Source organism: Marmota marmota, unplaced genomic scaffold, assembly GCF_001458135.2.
Source record: "Marmota marmota marmota unplaced genomic scaffold, marMar, whole genome shotgun sequence".
Classification (NCBI taxonomy): domain Eukaryota; kingdom Metazoa; phylum Chordata; class Mammalia; order Rodentia; family Sciuridae; genus Marmota; species Marmota marmota.
In genome coordinates this window covers 4,530,905-4,554,794 of record NW_025999969.1, presented here as the reverse complement: position 1 = coordinate 4,554,794, position 23,890 = coordinate 4,530,905, and the positions used below count along the sequence as shown (strand labels likewise).

The 23,890-nt window shown below is 38.0% G+C and overlaps 1 protein-coding gene across 9 annotated transcripts in view; it reads right to left on the bottom strand.

Moving 5' to 3' along the window:
• LOC107154372 (LIM domain containing preferred translocation partner in lipoma) overlaps positions 1–23,890 on the bottom strand; it is a 608,084-nt gene that overhangs the window by 487,031 nt on the left and 97,163 nt on the right. For 7 of the 9 annotated variants that reach the window (XM_015499986.2, XM_048804054.1, XM_048804052.1 and 4 more), the window contains one exon: positions 6,508–6,571. The exons of 1 other annotated variant lie outside the window; for it this stretch is intronic. The gene's annotated coding sequence lies outside the window, so the exon portion shown is untranslated. Of the gene's footprint in view, positions 1–6,507; positions 6,572–12,881; positions 12,889–23,890 lie in introns of all 9 variants that reach the window. One more of the 9 variants, XM_048804055.1, reaches the window with a different exon arrangement.

The window sequence follows — 23,890 nt, the reverse complement described above, 5'->3', positions numbered from 1 at the left end:
TGGATCCCTTCAAGCTGGTCCTTGGTTATTCCCTGGGAGTGATCCCCAGGGTTCCCTGCTGCTATCTGAAGGTCTGGGTGCTGCATGCCCCAAGAATGCAGGCAGAGTGCCAGTCATTGTCAGCAGGTCATGGCCAAGATCCTTGAAATTGGTCTCAGGCCTACAGGAATGCTTCTTAGACTCTAATGAGCATGTGAACTACCTGGGGATCTTGTTAAAACACAGGTTCTAACTCAGGATGTCTGGAGTATGGCCCGAGATCTGCATTTCTAACAAGCTCCAAAATGCTATTGATGTCCATGGTCCTAAGACAGAACTGTGAGAAGCAAAAGCCTAAGAACTGTCATCATGAGGTTAGGAAACAAATTCTGTAAATAATAAGATAATTGTTTCTGTCTCATTGGGCTTTGATAAGGACTACTAATAACGTGGACAATGTGTTCTCTCTTTTCTGTCTCTGTGACCAACGTACCTGAGAGGAACAATTTAGAAGAGGAAAGGTTTATTTTGGCTCAAGGTTTCACATTCAATCCAGGGTCAGCCAGTTACAATTATCTGGACCTCAGGTGAGACAGCACCTCATGGAGGAAGGCATGGAAGAGCAAAGCTGATTACCTCCTGGCAACGCATCCGCTGGGAAGCAGAGAGAAGACTGGGGTTGGGGGAGAATATAAACCCTTCTAAGATTCACACCCCAGTTTCCTTCCCCTAATTAGGCTCCAACTCCCAGTAATTCATTCAGCCATCAATAGATCAAACCACTTAAAGTCCTCATAATCCCATCATTTCCATTTCCCAAAAACCCCACCAGAAAACACGTAAGACTTTGGAAGCATTCTAGAACCTCACCATGACAGGCAATAATACCTCTGTGTACTGAACAACACAAAGGTATTTCATTTATCCTCATAATCACTTTATCAATAGGATATGATTTCCATTTTACAAACAACAAAGCCGAGACCCCCAAGTTATCATAAACATTGTGTTAGGCCATGTAGGTAATAACGGTGGGTTCCAAATCCAGGTATATCAGCCTATCAGTGACAGTATGTGACAATGGAAATCAGAAACTGTAAGTCAGTATTACTGTAGTGCTGACATGAAGTCTGGTTCTTGTTCTGTCATTACTCCCAGGGAGTCATTAAACTGCTTCCTGAATTTTGGTTATGCCCCCATCAGACTCCACTTCCCCATCTGTAAGGTGAGGTGTTCCTCCTGACAAGCTCTGAGGCCTCTGCCATCCCCAACACTGATTTTCACTCTCCTGGCTCCCACATGTGCTCGAAGAGGATCACCAGCACTAAGTTTTAGCTGTCCACATGTGGCTGTCATTACAATTTGGCAGAATCCACATTCTAGCTGCTCACATCTGCATTTGTGCTGATGTAGGCATGGTCAGAAATCTATCTCTGTTAAAGTCCCACACTCAATATAACAGAGAAAAAACAACAATAGATTCCCCAGAGCCCTGAAATTCCAATTCCGTCAATAACTCCAAGTATGATCAGGGCACTAGGATCCCAATTATCCTTTGTCTTCTCATCCCACTTACTGAGGCAACTAACCTGATGGAAGTTTGAAAAACAAGGAGAAACTATGAGTTGTTTATAGTGCATTTATATAACTTTTGACATTTTTTTAAATTTGGCCTTAAGGTTTGGATAAGAATTTAATTACTGAATTATCATATAAGTGATTCAGAAAGTGTGATCTTGTCCCTCACCAAACTCCCACAGCACACAATCACTGTATTCCTCTGGGGCCCATTTACCATTTTCTACCAGAGATTTCCATGGTTTATGAACTTGCTTCATCGTCCTTATTCATATTCAGTGTTATCTCTGAAGACAGTCACGTATTTTGGAGCAGATCTAGATTTAAACTCAAACTTTGCACTTTATTAACTGTACAACTCTGAGCAAATTATTCAACCTGAGTTTGGTTTCCTTGCACAAAAAAAAAGGGAGGAAATAACTTTCCATTTTATAAACTTAAATAAAATAATGTAAGGTATTAAAAGTAACTAACACTTAGCAGATTCTGAGTTCAAAGTTCATTTGAGTGAAAGAATGAATTAATTAATGAATCAGTAAGATTTTCTGTATGAAAATATCACTTAACAGTTGACAACGTGTAAATTTCCAGAGTCATTCTAAGCCAGACTGAGAACCAGAGCAGAACAATAGGTGAACTGTGGGAAAAATCCAACAGCTAAAGGAAATGGGTGCCAACCACATGTCATCTCAGACTTCTCATGCAGAAAACATTTTTTGCCTACCCTAGAACTCATGTATGGCCTTCAGAGTTAGCTATAAAACTCCTGGAATTGTGGCTAGTATTCTTCGCAGATACACTGGGGGTTTTGTTGTTTTCTTAAGATAGTTCACAGGTTCATCTGAGTATCCCAAACTTCCATAATGTTCCCCCTACCCCAAACATAAGTGTGTGTAGGCATGTGTACACACACATACACACACAGAGAAATCAGAAACTACTGCCTTAAGCAAGCAGGAAGGAACCTATCAATTGGAAGGCAAAAGTTCATTTACTAACAAGTCTGATGGATGCAAAAATGGGCAATAGAAGCTCTAATGAGAACCACACCACTTCTAATTCACACACTCTTCCAATTCAAGACATGGCATGGTTGCAACCTTGCTGTGAGGGCTTAAAGGCATCTATCTGAGACTCATGACAATCAGAGCTTGGATGACCTTTGACATCCTCTCCTCCACCCACCAACACCCAAACCACAGATGGAGAAAGTGAGGCTCAGAGAAAGGCCAGGCCTTCACTGAAGTCACAGCAAATTAATTAAAGCCAGGTTTTGAACCTTAGACTCTGTACCATGTGGTTCATACATGTATTCAGATCCAGTAATCTTTATCTTATGAATAATTAGTATTCTTTTCTCTGGACCTTGAAGTCCCATGAAAATAAGGGTTTAGTTTTGGTAACAATTTACCAGCTGCTTCTCAGCCCAAGGCAGCAAGAAGGTGTGAAAAGTGTGATACACTACTATAAATCCTGGGTGGCCCCAACAATTGGCAATACTGGCACTGAATTCCATATCAGTGTGTGGGTCTTACTCTCCTGTCTTCTTGTATATCAATCTCTCATCTGTCTTCTTTTTATTAATGTTTCCAAAGACGTGCAGTCCACAGCCATCTGACAGTTCATCCTCAGCTTCGTATAATACATTGGATCAGAAAAGGACAGGAGGAAGGTGGCGGAGATGTTTGTGAGGTCAGAGCCAAATAACCTCCTAGAGGAAAGTCTACAAGGAGACCCACATTCTACTTATCAACACAGAGTGCAAAAGCCAGCCCCAAATATCAGTGCCTCAGCTGTATGGAATGAATGAAGATGCTTCAAGTCCATTTATGCTTCAAAGGACATCTCACATTAACCTTGAGATTAGGGTCATGTCTTTCAGACAAAACCATAAATATTGGGAAGAGAAAGAGCAATTTAAAGGAACAGATTTCTCAACTAAAGCAAAGATACAATTATGAAGTGAAAAGAAGAAACCACAGCCCAGGACTGGCGACCACCCCTTAGACAAATTGGATTCCAGCCCCGACCCCAAAATCTCCACCTCTGAAATGGAAAAATTGGTTAGATCGAGTCTTGAAGTCCCCTCTGGCTTTAATGTTTTGACACTTCCTTACAGGTCCAATTATTCACCCTAGAATAGTGAAACAACAGAAGAGGAACCTCCTCCTCCTCCTAATGGTGTTAACAGCAGTGCTGATACCAGGTCCTCTGAAAACAAAGCCTTGAATAATATCATAGAGAGGAAAAGGTGAGTTTATTCTGCTTTCTAGCTTGAAATTAGCTGACACTGGAACTAGAGGACAACCGGGGTATAAACAACAAATGAAGGGACATATACCCTTCAAATCACTAAGTGCTTTTGTAGTACATCAAAGAAATAAAACTTAAACAGAAGAATATTTTCACACAGAGCTCAGGAATAGTCATTGGATTTGGGAAACGTGGCAGCAGAGGGGAGAAGGGACTGACAAGGAAATAAAATAATAGAAAATAGAACATTTAACTAGAAGAAATGCCATGGTCAAGTGGATCAGCTCTGTATATTGTTAGATGCTGAAACAGACCTCAGACAGGGAGGAAGACTTGCCCAAGGAGACCATCACTGACAACAGGGCTTAGATTAGAAGCAGCTTCTTAGGGTTTCTGACACATAAAACATTGATTCAATCTCAAAAACAATGAGATTCTATCCAAGGTAACTAAAGAGGTAAGTTCATTTCTAACTACTGCCCCTGCCTTCCCTTCAAAATAAATTAAGAAATAAATAATTGTCTTTAAGGCAGATGAGGGCTGTTTCCCCAAAACTACAATAAACAATTCACTCTGGCAATCTAGAGAGGCACATGAGAATTAATTAGCTATTATTCATCCTTGTTAATGAATCACCCTGTGGAAATAAGGGGAAAATCAACAGTCTAGAGGAGTCCAGAAGCCTGTCCTTGTTCTAGAACAGATCTTGCCTATTAAAGAACATGAGGTATCAACTCTAAATAGTAAACAGGGTATACCATTTCAGATTCCATGGAGTACAGCTTTAAATAGATTTGGTTTGGAAATGGGACAGGGAACACAAACGACGCAGTTAGTAGATCAACACTGAAAACAGAGAAAAACAATGATTGTACTCATTAAGTGGTTACCTGTTGACACCTCTACTGTCAGGCCTAATGATTTATTTAAACTGTTATTCTTTCTCCACGACTGCCACTGATGTCATTAATTACCACAGATTATTCTATATTTCCACAATATGCCCCCAGAACATTTACCTCCCTACCTTTCTCAGCCTATTTGAGAAGTTTCTATCCTTCCTTCCTGACCAGCTCCTACCTCCAAAAGATACATTTGAGATTCACGGGTAGATAGATAAATGGGTGAGTGGGGGAATTGGCCAGACAGACAAAATTCCTCTCTTTCAAGCAGATTTTGGAATATTTCATGGCTTGCTTAAGACACCTTTTGTAGTTTCAAGATGGACTTCAGTGGAGAAAGGGGACAGAGTTAACCGTTTTTCAAAGTTTATCCTATTCACATTTAACAGCTAGCATCTGAAGGAAGGTTCTGCAGTTTCTAAACGAACAAGCTCTGCCTGTGAGAGCTATCAAAACTGTGAACAGAGATGCCTACAGGACATTCTTTTCTGATATATTTGTCTGTGAAAATAATGCATTGAAAAGGAGTTTTTGCAGGGACATTTTGTGGATTACACTGAGACTAAAAGATTGGGCAAAAAATATTCTTTAATTTTTGTCTATACCTTCTTCTTAATAATACTCTCTTTTGTAGGCATGAGGGAATAAAAAATCTAAAACCACAAGTGGGTACTATGTCTGATTTAATTATAGAAGTTTCCCAGTCCATACACCATCCACCTGTTTGTATATGGTATGTTATTTTTTTAAAATACATAATGAATGTTAGCTTTGAAAATTGCATTAACCTAACACCATAATTCCCACTCGATTCCAAATTGCTAAGTCCTATAATTGGGGAAAACCACTTATGGGGAAAAACCAACCAACCTCAGATTTTCCAGAGGCCTATGCAACTAAACTCATATATTTGCAGTTCAAGGTCATGGAATGATATATATCCAAGACATGAACAACATATTAAGGAGAACTAATCTTTAAAAAACATGAAATGATGATATTACATCTTCCACCAAGTTCATTCTAACTACATTAAGGAACATCCTGTTGACTACTTCTCCTTTTCTTTAGCTAAGACTTCTAAAAAAAAATTACACAGGAGAGCTCACTAGGAGGTGCAGCTATCAGCAAGTTAGCTACAAGAGAAAAAAAAATCACACTGCAAATCATACAACTATGACACTTCTTTAAAAATGATTTCCTGACACTGATCTCCATTTCTTGGCAAACTCAGGATCAATGCATTCATGTGCCAAAGGCCTTCCTCCCTTGCATGGGTCCCCAGTAAAGTGGTATGACATTTAATGGGTCCTGGGCTTCAAAAGACTTTAACTCATAATCTGTGTGCTTGGGATTTTGTTGCTGTTGTTATTGCAACATTGGATTATATTTTTTTGAGATGATTTGTTGGGCAGATAGAATATTCTTTGGTCCCATCAGAGACAGGTAATTATGACATCGTAATATTGTGAAAAATACATTTGATGAAGGGCGAGGAGACTAAGTGAAAAGTTCTCCTGCCACATACTAACTGCAGATGCCATAAAACAATAAGAACATTCTAGTATACAACATATTACACATAATTAAATACTCATTGAATCTGAATCATGATTATCCAGATAATCATGCTTTTAGTATTGAACCTCAAGATGTAGGAATTTTAAAAGAAAATTAATTAGGAAGACATAAATGGAAGGCAGATCACTGTCTTGGACATCAACCTTGTGCATTATTGGCCCTGATGCCTCTGAGCCTTTGTTTTCTGAGCAAGAAGTCACCATGCCTCTCTTACCTCAAGCAGGTGACTCTTGAAGCAGACAGCAGACAGGAGGTTCAGCCAACCGAAGTGCTAGTGCCTGTCAATTAAGTAGGTAGAAGTTACTCTTGAGCTCTAAGTATATTTCTCTTCATCAATAATCATAACCTCTCATATCTGCACAGCAGTTTCTTGTTGTGCAAAACATTTCCACATTCATTTTCTCATTTCACACCACAGCAACTGATGAAGAAACACAAAGGGATTATTCTATTCTAAATGAGGGAACAAGAAGGGACAGAAAGGAGGAGAGGAAACTAACATCTCTCACATAATTAACTTCACAAATAGTGTGTGAAATGGCCTTTACTGCACAACATTTACAGATGTGGAAACTTCAGTTCAGAAAAAGTGCGTTAACTTACCCACCATTGCACAGTACTTAGAACATGGCAGAGTGGGAATTTGAAACCAGGGGTTCTGCTTGTTGGTTCAGTGATCTATCTTTTCCAAAAATCTTAGCTTTTACTATGTTATGTGGATGGGAAAAATCCAAACAACTCATTGATTTGGTCCATAAGGGTTGGTATAGCACCGAGCATCAATGTCCTCACATGTAAATTAGGTTTATAATATGTAATTCACAGACGAAATTGCCCTGTGTTAAACTTTTTCTGGAGAGTTTTCCTCCATCATTCCTTATCTATAAAGGTAGTATCCAAAATGATGACATTTTTCCAATGTTTATATGATTAAAATATAATGTTATAAGCACACGATGATGGAAATTGTCTCTGGGTTGGGTATTTCTTGAATTCACGCGCGCCTTGTGTTTTTAAACATATCATATTACTGTCAATTTCACATGACCTCACCTAACAACAAAAAGCACAAAGATTTTTTGTTCTGAAAGACAAAACATCCAAAACAAACAAACAAACAAACAAATCAAATGTCCCCTCAACCCCCAAAAAGCAAGAGTCACAGCTTTAGGTGAAAGACCCATTGATGAATCACACATCATTTTAATATTTGTGCTTATAACTATGCCTTAGGTTCAGAGATGGAGACTCCAACAGAATGGCAAGAACAAAGTTGAACATATCAATTTATTGAAAAGCATGAGACCTCTGGGATGTTTTATTAAAATGTCCAATTTTCCTAAAGTATTCATGATTAAGAAAAGAATATGTTTGATAAGATATCCTGTAAGAAACTCATAATCTGCTACCAGAAGCTAAACAGTAATCACCTTTTAACATTATATTTTATTTTATAGTTTGGTAAATATTGCATATGGTCCTTATGAATCAAATCATCCTTACTATGTAACACCAATGAGTACCCCAATTGTATATCTGTGGTCCAACCAGAAGGTGACACATTACTAAGCTGAGATAGAAGGAAGGATCCAAGCAGGGTTACCATAACCACTTTCTCAGATCTCCCCAATGAAGTTTCATAGATGCAACATCTCAGGCAAAGTGTCGAAACACAAGTCATAAAACAACAAGAGTCTGCACCAGTGAGTTTTTATGAAGAAGCCTCCATCAATAAATCACATCTTAAGTAGGGGAAATGCTCAAGTCTCCCAGCGATGAACTTCTTCACATGGTTTCAGCCTCATGTGTCCTCAGTAGCTCCTGGGTATTTCATAATGTGATAAAATTCTCCATAACCCATAAAAACATCTGGGACAATTGGCAAATCCCAACCTATCCTCTCAGTAATGAAGTCAGATATCCTCAGCTGCCTCTGTACACTACAGGACTGCTGACCAGACCTGGCATGGCTGCAGCCCTTGTCAAATCACCTTCCTCTCCAAGGAAAATATTCTCACCTCCAGAAGTGATTTCAGCCAAAAATAATCAAACTTGCAAAAGTTCAACCTATTAATTGGAATCCATGCAAAGCAAAACTCATGAAACCCTAGTTGAGACTGCTAGAGGATTATTAATAATATCTGTTGTATTTTATAAAACAAAGGGCATAATACATGAAGCTCAGACAAAAGAGAGAAAGAGAGAAGCAAGAGAAATGACAGGGAGTAAAGAAAAAGGAGAAAGGAAATGAAGAACAAGGTAAGTGTAGAAAGCAGAGAGACCTGTTTTTCACAAACCATGGTATCTTGAATCGATCACCACACCCCATGAAAGACAAGTTTTCTGCAGCATAACCTTTAGCCTGATGATCCTAATATAATGAACAAAAGGTCTAAGTGGCATTACACCAGCATAAAGATATCTCACGATGTGTGATATTTTAAGTGCTGTAATATAGCTGAGCAATAAGACAGAGCCCTGTAAAAACTTCCATTACAGCCAATAAACTGGAAACTTTCTAACTCTGCTATCTCAGATGTTCTTCCTTGATGGGGTATTAATATGAATACAACAGTGGGGTGGAAAATTAAGGACCTGTGTTCTGGTTTTAGCCCTAAAATTCCCAAATATTTTGAATCTAAGTTGTATGAAATGTACATTTTTGTGTTTCTCTCATCATAGGTCTTGACCATGTTATCACTAAACCACAGTGGAAAGACCAAGAATTATTTTATCTAGCTTTTGTGCATTTTCCTATGTTTCCCATGGAAGTAGTAGCAGGAGAATTACTTAGTCTAAGATTTGTTTAAATTAGATAGTGCCATAATTTTAAACCTGGAAGTCTGACCCCACAGAAGCAATCAAAATTTTAGGTTAATAAACAGGCAGATATTAGGTTAATACACAGGCATTATAAGAAAATATGGAATGTCCTCCACTCCAGTCCTCAAATCCCAAAGGAAGAACATTTTTAAATGCACTCTCTCACCTGCCACCCTAAGATACTTATCGAGAATACAACATATTCCATAGCTTATGAATGATTTGGTTGTCTCATTAAAGTAATGTTTGTCAGTATTTAATTGCTTCCCTCCCTGATTTTAATTTCCTCACCTGTCAGCATCGATCAGAGGCACTGAAATCATCTGACACACTGGCTGATTGTGTTAAAATTAATCAGATTTTTAACGCGTAAATTGCTTTGGCCTAAAGGTAATGTTCAACTTCTTAATGTGATATTTATAAGGGTTCTATCAATGGAACTTATAATCTAGAAATTAAATGAGAGACTTCAGGAATCCCAAGTGGAAAGATAAGTTCATGGCCCAACTTCAACACTGAACCTTAAAAGATGTGTGTGTGTGTGTGTGTGTGTGTGTGTGTGTGAGAGAGAGAGAGAGAGAGAGAGAAAGAAATACATATATGTATTTATGCGCCATCACCAAGTACTCACTGAGCAATATTACAGTACCTTCTAACATGCACTTTGGGGTAATCAGAGAAGAGTAAGATATGAAACTAAAAAGGTTTCAGGGCTGGGGTTGTGGCTCAAGTGGTAACTTGCTCACCTGGCATGCATGGGGTGCTGGGTTCGATCCTCAGCATCACATAAAAATAAAATAAAGATGTTGTGTCCACTGAAAACTAAAAAATATTTAAAATTTCTCTCTCTCTCTCTCTCTCTCTCTCTCTCTCTCTCTCTCTCTCAAATAAAATAAAATAAAATAAAATAAAAATAAAAAGGTTTCAAACTCAAAAAGCTTGGACAACCAGGTAAGAATTAATTAAGTTGAACTCACCTTGACAAAGTAGCTGCCAATCTGGTCACTCAAAAGTTACATCTTACATCAACAATAGTTACCAGCTATATACATGCCCTTTCTCACAGAAAAATGATGTAATTCTTCACTGCAACCCAGTGAGGTACAATTAGTGTTATTACTAGTAGTAATAAGAATCTTCTTGTTTAATGAAAAACAATGCCGAGGCACAGAGAAGCAAAAGGACTTTTTCCTAGACATCTGGTTAAGCATAGACCTGGTCTTATAATAAAAAGTAAAGCCAGATAATACAGCATGATCGCTTTGAAAAATTAACTGCAAACCTCCCACATAAAATTATTCAGTGTTAATTCTTGTGCTAATATCTATCAGAAACAGCACTTAAGATACTCAGGAAACCCTCAAGCACTACACATTTTTACAAGAATTTACGAGTCCTAGCATCATGAGATTATTTTTATGCATTTACGTTTGTATTCCTACTTGGAAATGTAGAATATTCATTAAAGTAATAACTGGGTCCCCGCAGTGAGCCCATACTAACACATCTATCTTGAGAAGTTATTCTGCTGATCCTAAGGCTCCTAAATTGAGCAGAAGAATGGGAGATTTGGGATGCACACAATGGGTAGGGTTTGCTGAGAGTAACAAACACAATTTAGAGGTTGTTTCTCACAAAAACAGCCTGTAACAAAACATAACCAAACCCCAATGAGTTTCCGTCTTTCTCATAGATTTGGAGCCCCTACTTAACCTTAATAGTCTCCTCTGATGTGAAGTTTTTCCAGATCCAAAAATGTTGGATGAAGCAATTTTCTTAAGACCACCATAATATCCAGTTATACATACAGACCACTAAAATTACCGCATTGATTTATCACTTTTAGTTGATTGTGCATCTTTAAGAGAGGTACCTTGACTAATAGATTCTTGAATTATAACCCCAAGTTCAAAATTTAGTCCTTTAGTAGATACTTCAAAAAAAAAAAAGGTGATTGAATGAGACACATGAACAAGGCATTCCCTGTAATCCCTATAACACTTAGCCCAACGAATACCTGATGAGATGTGCTTAGTCAATTGTTTGTTGAACTGAAACTAATCGAACATTTAATTTTTAAAAAATATACAACTAAATTATTCCAAAATTTATTAGGTGAGATATTCAGCAAGGAGCAAAGCAAGCTGAGCCAACCATTAACCATCAGAAAGACCTGAACAGTTTAGAAATTTCATGTAGAGGAAAACGGTATCTACCAAGAAAATAATGTTTTACATGAAAATAAAAAAGTTCTACATAAAAATAGAAAGAAAACAAATTTAGAGATGATGAGGATTTTTACAGGAGTACAGGTATTGATAAAATCCAGAAAGGGAGAGAAAGAGGAAGAAGGGGGGGGGGAACTCTTGAAATAATGAATTTTAAGCACCAATTACATGTATATTTAAAAAAAAAGGTGGGGGATGGGGGGCTGTGGCTGTGGCTTAGTGGTAGAGCACTTGCCTCACATGTATGAGGCACTGGGTTCCATGCTCAGCACCACATGAAAATAGATGAATAAAGATACTGGGGGCTGGGGATGTGGCTCAAGCGGTAGCGTGCTCGCCTGGCATGCGCGCGGCCCGGGTTCGATCCTCAGCACCACATATAAACAAAGATGTTGTGTCCGCAAAAAACGAAAAAAAATAAATAAATATTAAAAAATTCTCTCTCTCTCTCTCTCTCTCTCTCTCTCTAAAAAAAGATATTGTGTTTACCTACAACTAAAAAGAAAAAGAAAAAAGAAGAAAGAAGGGAGGAAGGAAAACAGAGAAAAGGTAAAGAAGAAAGAAAGAAAGGGAATCATTGGAATCACTAGATACACCAAACAAAAATCCGTTCGTCCAGATAAGTGACATTTATAGTGGTTACCAAGTTTGGAAAGGAAGGCGTGTAGGTAGGAAAATGGGCACATATAGCTCAAAAGATACAAAGTAGCAAATCATAGGATGAACAAGTTGAAATGTAATGTAAAACCTGGACTATAGTTAATAATGATACACTATGTTTGGGATTTTTGTTAAATGGGTAGACTGTAATTGTTTTTGTCCCAAGAGGGAAAAAATAGATGACTGTGAGATGATGGATATGTTAATTTGTCCCTCTATAGCAACCATCTTACTATACATGCATCTCATCCTGTTGTATACTTTAAATATACACAAAAAAATACAAAAAAAGAAAACAAACTGCATTCAAAAAAAATTAAAAATAAATTTTAAAAAGTAATTTTACTAACCATATTATGTTTCAGCAACTGGGTAAAGCAAGCTACATACATTTATCCTTAAAAATATTCTTGGAAGTCATTATGATGTCCACTTTGAATCTGGGGAAACCGAGGCTTAGAAAGACGAACTGGCCTCATCCAGTTCACATACATCTAATAAGTGTGGTACTAAAAATCATAACCCAGCTGGCAGACCCAAACCTTCTTACTGTTTCCACTACGGGCTTGAAAGAGGCCCAGATAATTGGAAGACATGGTAAAAATCCAGAAAATGATGCAGAAATGGTGAAAGCACAAAGGTTATGACCATCCCTGGCTTTTCCTTAGATGTAAGTAGCAAGGCCAAGTCTGAAGGAGGAGAGAAAGCAGATGGGGGAATTCATGCTCTCTTCAAGTATTTGAGGACATCTCATGTGTGAGCCATACTGTACTCTTCCAAAATATGCTAAATATTAGAAATAATGAGGTTGAAATGATTGAAAGTTCAGTTTCAGGGCCATACAAAGAAAAAAAAAAATTTAAATGAAGCTGTCCACCAACTGCCTTACAGAGAGCTGGAAGTGTTCAAGTTGAGGCCAAACAGCCATCTGTCAGACAAGGCACATGTGATATCTGGCAGTGGGAGGGAGTGTGCAGAAAAAGATGGGCATTGGTATTCTGTGTTTCAGAGTTTAGCAGCACAGTAGTGGGAGAGAGACAACAGCTCAGATCTCTAGATAAAAATCTGAAGGATGCCCTCCAAAGAAAAGAACGCTGGGTAAAATCCATTCAACACCTCCTCGGGGCTTCTATGATTCACTAAGCGTGAGACAGTCCCAACCTTCGGAAGCCTAAACAAGACAGGAAACACATTTGAAGGGTTCAGTCAGCTACCACTAGACTTACACACTGCTAGAAAAGACCACACTTAACAGAGAATGAAGAAGAGGACAAAATGGTTTGCAGGAAACATCAATTTTGTAGAAAGAAAAAGTCATTAGAGTTCCAGGACTAGAACTGCTAATGCACAAGGGTAAACTAAAGGTTAAATGGGATTGTTCCTCGGGGGAGCCAAGAAAGACATGGATGAAGGATCAGGAAGAAGCTAATAAAACCTGACTCAAAAAGATCACAGGTGGAGAAGACAAGTGAAAGCTGAGTGAGAAGAAAGAAAAGACGGGGTCTTGCGTAAGAATATCCAACTTGTTGAAAATAAGAGAACAATACAGTCGAGGTTCTGCAAGCCTTTCACACGTTACCAGATTTGCTCACAAATGTTCACACACAGAGGCCCCCACAACCCTAGCTCCCCCAGAATACCACTCTAAAATGGAAGAGAGGTGTTAAAGGGAACATATGACATCTGGGTCCAATTCTATTGCCTTTCTCAGCCTTCTTCATTACAATTTCAGAGTGTGACTAGTTTTACTAAAGAAAACAGATCCCCCCACCAAATATTAACCATAACTAAAAGCAAAGGTAAGAGACATATTTATTGGGCAAATTCCCTCCTGAAGGATAGGGAAAGTGGGGGTGAGAAAGAGGAAGGGGGAAGAGAATAATGGATGGGGGTGTTCAGGGAAACGACATGTAGGAATATGAAAATGATAGCAGTATGTAGAACTTTCTTTCCTATAATTTTACCTAATTTAATCCAGAAAAAAAAAATGGTCCCTTCAACCCAAACTCATGGACTCTTTTTTCCCCCCTACAGATAAAACCTGAGTTTTATCCAGAAAATGAACAAGGAGTCACGGGATCCTGTCACTTTCCTCAGGCTTGGCAAAGAAAACACCTGTTCTGTTTAGAACTACCCTGGTTGCCACTGCAAAACAGAAGAGAACAGAGTGAATGAAGAGCAGGGAAACTGTTGAAAGTGTGTGACAGTTTGAAAAAAAAAAAAATAGAATTAAACCTAAATGAGTCAATACGTATGTACATTTGTCATCATCATCTTCAAGAAAGAAGTTTGGAGGCCAGGCACGGTGGCACACACCTCTAAGCCCAGCAGCTCAGGAGGCTGAGGCAGGAAGATTGCAAGTTCAAAGCCAGACTCAGCAACGCAGTGAGGCCCTCAGCAACTCAGCAAGACCCTGTCTCAAAATAAAATGTAAAAAAGGATTGGGGATGTTGCTCAGCGGTTAAGCACCCTTGGGCTCAGTTCCTTGTAGAAAAGAAAGAAAGAGACGTAAGAAGAAAAGAGAAGAGAAAAAAGGAAAGAAGTTTTGAAATTCCTGAAACTGAACCAGGAATCAAAAGGATTAAATAAATAAATAAATAAAAAGAGGAATTCACTAGCAACTGGGTTCTTGCCCAGCTTTGTCACTATTCATGCCGCCACCCTAAGCAGGTCTCCTTCCACTCTCCTCTCCTGTATAATAAAAAGACTGGATTGTTTTTATCAATTTTAACATCTTTGTTGAGATATCATTAGCATACAAAAGTTACAGATATTTACTTTATATGACCTGATGTTTTTGATATAACTACATGTGGATTGATCACTTCTATATAATTGCCAATTTCTGTTTATTTTTTATTGATGCATCATAATTATACATAAATAGGATTCATTATAGCTTACTCATACATGCACATCAATAATCTCATGGTGTGTGTGCATGCAGTGGGGAGATTCAAGATCTGTTATCAAACTTCACATATTCAATAGTTTAACTATCATTTATTCTATGCTGTACATCTTCCCAATGCCCTTCCGTCCAGCCCCTGAACACCACTATCCTGTACTCTGTTCCTAAGATTGACTATTTAAACTCCATATGAAAGAAAGATAGTGCAGTATTTTTCTCTTCCATGCTTATTTCACTTAACATAATGTTCTACAGCTCCAACCATGTTGTTTCAAGTGTCAGAATTTTCATCTTTTTTAAAGTTGAACAATATCCCAAAGTGTGTTTTATAGGTGAGTATGTGTATGTGCACAAACCACTACAACATGTGAATAGATAAAGAACATATAGTTTATATACACAATGGAATAGTATTCAGCCATAAAATCTTGTCATTGATGACAACCTGGATGAACCTAAAGTTTACTTACACTAAGTGAAATAAGTCAGGCACAGAAAGACAAATACTGCATTATCTCACTCACTCTTAGGTGGAATTTTTTAAAGTAGATCTCATAAACATAGTGGAGCAGCAGTTGCCAGAGGCTGGAGACAGCAGAGAGGAGAGAAGCTGGGGAGAGTTTGGTCAATAGGCACAAAGTTATAGTGAGGAGAAATAAGTGCTGGTATGCTCTCTACAACAGGGTGAGTCAAGTCGATAATGATGTGTTTGATATATTTTTTGAAGTAGCTAGAAGAGAGGATTTTGAATGCTTCACCCCAAAGAGAAGATAAATGTTTGAAATGATAGAAATGCTAATTATCCTGATTTGATCATTACGCATTATACATGTGTCAAAATACCACAATGTGCCCCCTAAATTTGTACAATCCTTATGTGTCAATTAAAAAAAAAATAAAACAAACCCAAAAGGTCCTGGGTTCTATCAGTGGCCTCTAACGTGTGATCCATATATATGTCAGGGTTCTCAAAACCTTTCCAGAAATCTACCAGTTCAAAACTATTTTTATCATAATGCTAAGACGCCATGAGGTTTTCACACTGTATTGACTGACATTTCTGCTAATGATAAAAAGACAATTGTGGGTAAAACTGTTGGAGTTTTGATATGAATCAAGGCAGCAACACCAAACTGAAGTGGTAGTCACTGTATTTCTCACAACAGGACACATACAGTTAAGCTGGACAGAGAGCCAGTTTCACTTAAACCATCCCAATGCATTGAAAAAATATTAATAGTTATACTCTATGTATATAAAATATGTCAAAATACATTCTACTGTCATGTATAACTTAAAAAGAAGAAACACAAAATTTAAAAAAAACAACAGTATTAAATCTCTATCTTTGAATACAAATCTTCTTAATATTCCGTATGAGGAAATGGAAAGTATCCATGAAGTACCTCGGCTAAATATCCAACTACAATAGTTATTTCCAAGAAATGCTGGATTTGACAGCTGCTAACTTACCAATCCTTCCAGGGAACATCATTTTACTTGAAACAATGACTGACACATTACAGTTGTTTAAACTTAGGTTTTTCCAGACATTTTCTTACAAATAAACCATGAAAGCCTATCATTTAGAGGAAAACAACTAACAGGATTTGTTGCCAATAATAAGATTCAAGTTTTAAAGTGAAAATTATAATTTTGAAAACCTCACATATATTAAGGTGTACTTAACATCTTCCTAATACAACAAATACTTTCTTGACGAAATTGGAGGTAAAATTATTGAAAATTATCTTTTTTTCTCATTATAGAATAAAACACGTCAATGTATGGAAGATCTGCAGAACTCAGTGAACCTTTATCTTCCAAATGACCAATCCACAATGTGACAAAATCAAAAGAAGAGAGCCAACCAAAGTGAAAATTAGACCAATGGATTGAATACAACAGAGATTCAATGTGACTTCACATTCCACACTGGAATTAACCTTTATAAGCTACACATTTTTTTTTTCTTAGTCGTCGTCAAAACTGTCAAATTTTGGTATAATATCTAAAAAGAAAATCCACCATTACCTCCCTTTTTCCTTTTTTCCTAACCAGATAGTTAGGCGAGGCTGGATTTCTTTATGAACTTGAATCAAAAATATGTATCCTAACTCATTAAATACAGAATCCAGATAAGACTTTTCTCACTGATTTTGTTTTCAAAAATGTACATATATATTTTTATATATGGGTATTTTTTATTAAGATATCTTTGATTTCTACTAAGTTCCAATATGGCATATACCAATAGTCATAAATAAATAAAACCCATTTTTAAGAAACTAATCTAGAGATATAACCATTGAGCTACACAGGATTTATGCCCCCTCTCTGCCCATCACTAACTTTCAGTTCTAAAACCCATAGGAAAGATGGAATGGCTCAGCTCTACTTTCACATCCTGCTACCTGTTCATCATTATGGAACCATCACTCCAGGGAGCCTCTGGAAACACTGAAACACCTGTATGACTTCACCAAGAGTAGATCACAGGTTAGTTTTAAAAAAAAAATTCACTGGTGCCTTCCATAGGGTAAGCAGTGGTTAACAGGGCACCTGGATCAGAATTACTACTTAGGATTACTACTCTTGATAAAGATGCAAAATCTCTCTGAGCCTGTTTGATATAAAATGAGAATGACAGTGAGACTACTTCATAAAAAATTGTGTAGACCTGATGAAATAATTTATTAAAGAGTTTACTATGCACACTCGCTAGCTAGCATATATTAAGCCCCCAGTAAATCTTTTAACCATTGTTATTGTAACTATGATGTTTCTTACCTGCCAAAAAGTACATGTTCAAGGCAAAACAAAGGCAGTCTAACTGAATATTCTCAGAAGCTCAAAATCTATCTCAGTTGCCAATTCATTTAGTGAGATGACAAAAGGGAAGGAAAATTACCCAAGAGTGTTGTTGGCTTCTCACCTCAAGAGCAGAACAATCAGTCTATGGCCAGGAATGAAATCACAGTTATAAGCATGACCCAGCAACTATGCAAGTTCCTAAACTTTAGGTGACAAAATGGGCAAGTAGTACAGACCCAACATGGTTCCCAGCACTGTGTTGACAAGACAGAGGATGACAAGGAAGTGAGGATTCAAACCAATTCCTGATAAGATTTTTCCCCCCCTTTGGGCAAAAAAAAAAAAAAGTCATATTTCATTTTATCTTTTTACCTCACTGAAACTCTAGAAGGAGAAAAAGGTGAGTGTGCTGGTGCACACCTATAATCCCAGCTACTCAGGAGGTTGAGGCAGGAGGATCTCAAGTTCAAGGCTCTTAGTTACTTCTGTAACTAAGCAAGGCCCTGTCTCAAATAAAAATAACAACAACAACAAAAAGATCTAAAAGGAATGTGGTTGGGGGAAAAATAGGACGCTTGTCAATCTGAGGTCAGAGCCAAAGAAAAAAAGGATGTTCTCATATTACTAAGAATAGATTAGAAGCAGGACAGAGGGAAGAAGCCCCTTGAAAAATTCCTTTAAATTAGAAATCTATCCTGAGGAACAGACATATGCACACTTACCTACAATTTCTTTATAAATATATTGAGTTAATCATTAATTACAGTGGCAAGGCCCAATTTCACTTTTAATGGAAAAAGCAGAATGCCCCTTTATTTCACTCCATTTCATCAACTTTAAGTATAACCACTTCAAAGCGGCAATACCTTCAAAGCATGATAAGACTTTAATGGTTGATTTAATAGAATGATGTAAGTTATACTTCCAGCATAATGTATAGAAACCATCATGCCCCCTTAACAGCACTTGGATCTTCAATCAGGAAATTCAATTTTAGCTGCAAAACTATGTTTTGGCAAAAGTGCAATTGAACTCAGTGTACTTGTCACATTTCTAAATATACTCCGGTCACCATGACAACAAGGGAGACTGATGGATTGCTTAAAAGAGTACGGTATATTTAATTGTCAGCATTTTAAACTGACTCAGAAAAATGCTGTGTGATAGGTCTACTCACCATGGTTACTGCCGGCTGAGTCCATAATAATAAAAAGGTTCACATACGCACATTACCGACGTGCGCACAAAGAACGTAAAAGTCGGAAGGCCTGGTATTTCCAACCATGCCAAACGCCAAACTTAAGGCTTTAGAAAAGATTTGTTCTCATTAAGTTGCCACTCAAAAACCTCTCTCCCAGCACAGTCGGATGAATCCGAGGCTCTACATCTACATTCAGGGCCACTAGAACAAATCCTAAATCAGCTCCAGTACCTGATTCCTTCTCCTGGGTGAAAACTAAGAAAAATTTGAGGGTATTTTCTTCAGAAACGTATCCGAAATAGAAAATGAGAGAGAACTCTTTGTTCTTTCTTTTCATATAGTCACACTTCCAAATGGTAACCTACTAGGAGCCAATCATTTCCTTAACCAACACTTCCTGCTCAAAGATCTTCCACAGTTTAGTGACAGAGATGAAAAAGTCACCCCTCAAGGAGCTAGCATCCTAAGACAAGAGGAAAACAAAAAGATAAACAAATAACCCATTAAGGAAAAAGAAATAATCAAAATGAAATGATCCAGTAAATCATTTTATTTATTATACACAATACCCAGCATGTAGCAGGCACTCAGGAAATCTTCATCATGATTATTAAAACTAAACTATCTCTCACCAAAACAGTTTGCAATGTATATAAATCATGCATCCAGAGAAACTTTATTACTAGACAGAATATAAAACAAGATCATGGGCAAGGGATGGAATGCAGGAGGGTGTGCCACTTTAGTCAAAGATTAGAAAGACATCTAATAATATGACATTTGAGCTAATGCTTACATCACAACTCCAAGCCAATATAGTATAAAGACAGAGGTAGGTCAGGTGGGGACAAGCGTGGTTTACAACCTGGGCCAAAGGTAGGCCAGTGTGTCTATAGCTTACTGAGTAAGTAAAGTGATGAGGGTGTGAGATAACCCATCTCATAGGGCTTTGCAGGCCACAGAAAGATCTTTTTGATGTTTCTAGTCACCACAGAAGCCTTTGTGTGATTGGGGATGGGGGGCAGTGTATGTTGGATATGATCCAATGAACAATTTTAGATCTTACCTTGTGGGGTAGAGAAGGGTCACAAGGGGAAAGAGAAAAAGTGTGGAGACCAGGGTCAAGGTAATGAACTGCAATTTTGATTGAGGTAGATATAAAAGAGGGGAGCAAAAGCATGTACACTTGAGCATAAAGGTAGCAAGAATCAATGGACTGAGGCTCCATAACACTGCCGAGAACAGACCCATGACTCAGCAGGTCTGGGCAGGGTGTAGGATATGCTGTTTCTAGCAAGCACCCAGGTGATGCTGCTGCTCTGTGAATCACACCTTGAGAACCAGGACTCCAGGGCTAGTATGGAGAAAGAAACACAACTAGAGCCAGAGGAGAGAGTTTGGCTTAGGGTAATAAGTAGAATACAGGAAAAAATTCAAGAGATGTAGCAAAAAGAAACAACCCAATACTTGGAGACAAATAATCTATAAGTGGAAATTAAAAAAAAAAAAAGACAGTGGTATTGATTTTGAGCTCTTTTTAATGACATTGTTCACTATATAGATAGAACTTCATAGTTTCTATCTATCTAATATTAACCAATATTTCATGTAGTCACTGCCTACCCGTAGGGCCAGGGAAAATAATTATGGTTACAGATAATAATAACAAGAATCACAGTAGCCATTGATTGGAGAACTTGTTCTCTGCTGGGCACATTACAACATGTGCCATCTTCAAGTCTGACAATAACGTACTTTATTTCATTTAACCAACGACAAGCTGAATGCTCAGAGACATTATATAGCTCACCCAAAAGCACTTCTGCTTCAACTGGATTCAAACCCAGGGATGGACACCAAATTCCATGATCTTCTCTTACATTCTGTTTTAAGAAGTTGTAGGAGAATAAGATGTATACTTGGGGCACTCATTCTTAATGTCAGGGTCCCCTTCTAATGTAGGCCTCAAGTCTACAACTGTGAAAGCTTTATCCACACAGTGTAGGAACATGGGAGTGAAGCAGTCAAGGTGAGAAGGCTAGTCTACAGCAGAGACATGGTTCATTTGTATCCACAGAAAACAGACCTGGCTTGAGTGCTTCACGGACGTTCACTGAGCTCACACTCAGACTCCCATCTCTGTACTCCTAGTACAGTGCTTTTCCATAGCACCATGTTTACCTTTGATTTTATTCTGGTTTTCCTTTGCAAGTTTTCAACCCAGAAAGTAACTGGCTCTCTACACTAGCAATGTGTTTGGCGTGAGAATGTGAGAAAGAGGCCCTCATTGTGAAGATGCACGGGGAACGGTAATAGATATTGACAAGGCATCAGCAGATAAGAAAGATGAGCTTAGACATTTCCCCAACCCAGGAAGTGGGTAAGAAATGAGCCACAAGATCTTCCTTCTAGTCACCCACAATGTGTTTTCCCAAGATGATTCACAGGTATGGCTCCACAGACCTGACAAAGAGGACCATCTCAGGAAGATGAAAGGATGTTTTTATGCCTGCTCTCTTTTTCTTCTTCTTCTTCTTCTTTTTTTTTATTTGTTCCTTCTCGAGTAATAACTATTAATTGTGCTATGTGGGCAGTACAGAGATGAGTCTACCGGGAAGCCAGTACAAATCCATCAAGCGCTTTTAGCCCAAGCTTTTTAGAAGCAATTGCTTACCACATTTTCACTGCTCTTTTTCTCACAGCTAGAATTAAAGTGGATTTTACCACACAATCACTCCATGCCCTTCTTCCTTACCTCTGAATTGAAGACAGAGGAGGATTATGGGCCTGTCACCAGAAAAATCAGACATGTGAAAAAACCTATTCATTTAGTATTTATAAAGACTAAGTACTGGACCCTAAGGTAGGTACCCTACATGCATTAACAGATGACAACACTATAAGGCAGATATTGTCCACATTGGACAGATGAAGAGATGAATGTTCAGAGAAGAGGAAGTACTTGTCTAGAGTCATACAACTAGAAAACAGCAGAGCCAGGAAATGAAAACCTAGGTCTTCTGACTCCAAGGCCAACGCTGTCTTTTTCCATTACACAGGTACCTGTATACTTCTGGGAGCACCCACAATCTTCCTTTCAGTTCTACAGGAGAACCAAAGCTTCAAATATTACTGGAAGTGAGGCTGTATATGAGCAGGAACAAATAGCAATAATGTCATGGTAGATTCTCTGATGGTTGCCCCTGACCAAGATGACATGAGATATAAGTGGTCTCAGAGATCACTGTGAGTCTGGCATGACAATTCTGGAATCACAGAGGCTCTTCAATTTGCTCTGACAAAATAACATCACACAAAGTCTGCACTCACACCCAGCTCCAGGTCAGGCAATTGAAGGAAGACAAACCAAGAAAGCACACCCTAATGGCAGACTGAGAGCCTATCAACCATGTGTTCACAAAGTGCCTGGCTCATTATAAAGTTTAATAAAATAAAATAATTAAAGGAAAATTAATTTAGTCTAAGATTAAACTTGCCCTTTCATTATTATTCCCACATCCTCATATAGGTAGATGTTGAAAAGGATCAAATAACAAGAAAAAGAAGAAGAATCCAGTTTTGAGGCTTTAAGATATAATATCTGAGCCAAGGGGAAGATTAATATATGTAAGCAGCATCCTTCCCTGTCTCCCTTACCCAGAGGGGCGTGAGGTTAAGCATTTCCAAAGATTCTGTATCATAAGCTGAGCTGACAGGCACACCTGATGAGAATGGTAATTAAATCAATGAGTAAATAAACACTTAGCTCAATGTTCTCTATTTTTGGTGGCTGTCTTTAGAAAATGAGTTGCCTTATAAGGGTGGATTTCTCTCTTCCAAAAATAAACAATAAAGGGTAGCTTCTCAAAAAAATTTATTTTTCTTTTTTAAAAGTTTCTTGCTTTTCAACAAGTGCTTGCTACTTAACCACTTTCTATACGTATGTGTGTGGTCTGGGAGAAAATGGATGGTACAAAGAGAAAAACACAATCCCTATTATCAAAGAGCTCAAAGTTTAGTACCTAAGACCAAGCACAAAATGTTGTGATTTTTTTTAAGTCAGCAAGTTATGTTCTCAATTATGAAAATACCAAATGTCAGATTCGTCTCCAGTCCAAGCAATAATATGAAATGAGCCAATTCTTCTGAATCAGGCTATTTTTTAATGAAAATTATGACTGTTGAAGCTTTTCCTTTTAATGCCAATATTATTAGAACTCAGAGGAGAAAACAAGGTCAATTTACTATGTTCCATATTCTTCCCAGACTCTAACCCAGCACCATCGAATAGAAATAGACAAATTTTACAATAGTTAACAAAATGCAGGTACTCCCCCAGGCAGACACACTGCTCCCAATATTGCAGAGTTTCTCCTAATGCTACACCTTGGGATCAAAAAATTATAGGACACCATGAAGACAAATGCCAGAGGGGGAAATGGCTCCATCCCATAGGTAAGAATGAGCAAACCAAGAATTACCCTCAAAACAGTTGCAGCCTGCCCACTGTACCCACCGCAATACCCTTTCACTAAGACCATCTCATTTATGACTTGAGATTCTACCCTCAAACCTTTTGTGGCTTGAAACAGGTTCCTTTTCTAGCTCTAGTCACCAAAACTTCCTCTTGCCAACCCTTCTGTGCATCCTCTGAGAATAGTACAGAATAGGAAAAACTCAAAACAAATGCACAATGCATCAATGCATGAAGCTACTGAGGGGAAAAAAAGAGCCGAGAAACCCTCTCTTTTCCAACCTTCTGGTTTGGGTGCAGAGGTAAGGAAACTTCTGTGCCCTTATCAGATATATATATAAAAGAGCACTCCCTCTACCACATTTCATCACTTTGTCCTGTATAAAGAATTTTGCCTGATGGGTAAATGGTTGACCTTTATTAGTATCATTGTCAGAAGTCAGTGTGAGGGATAGGTGGGGTCCACCTCTCAATCTCCCTACTTTT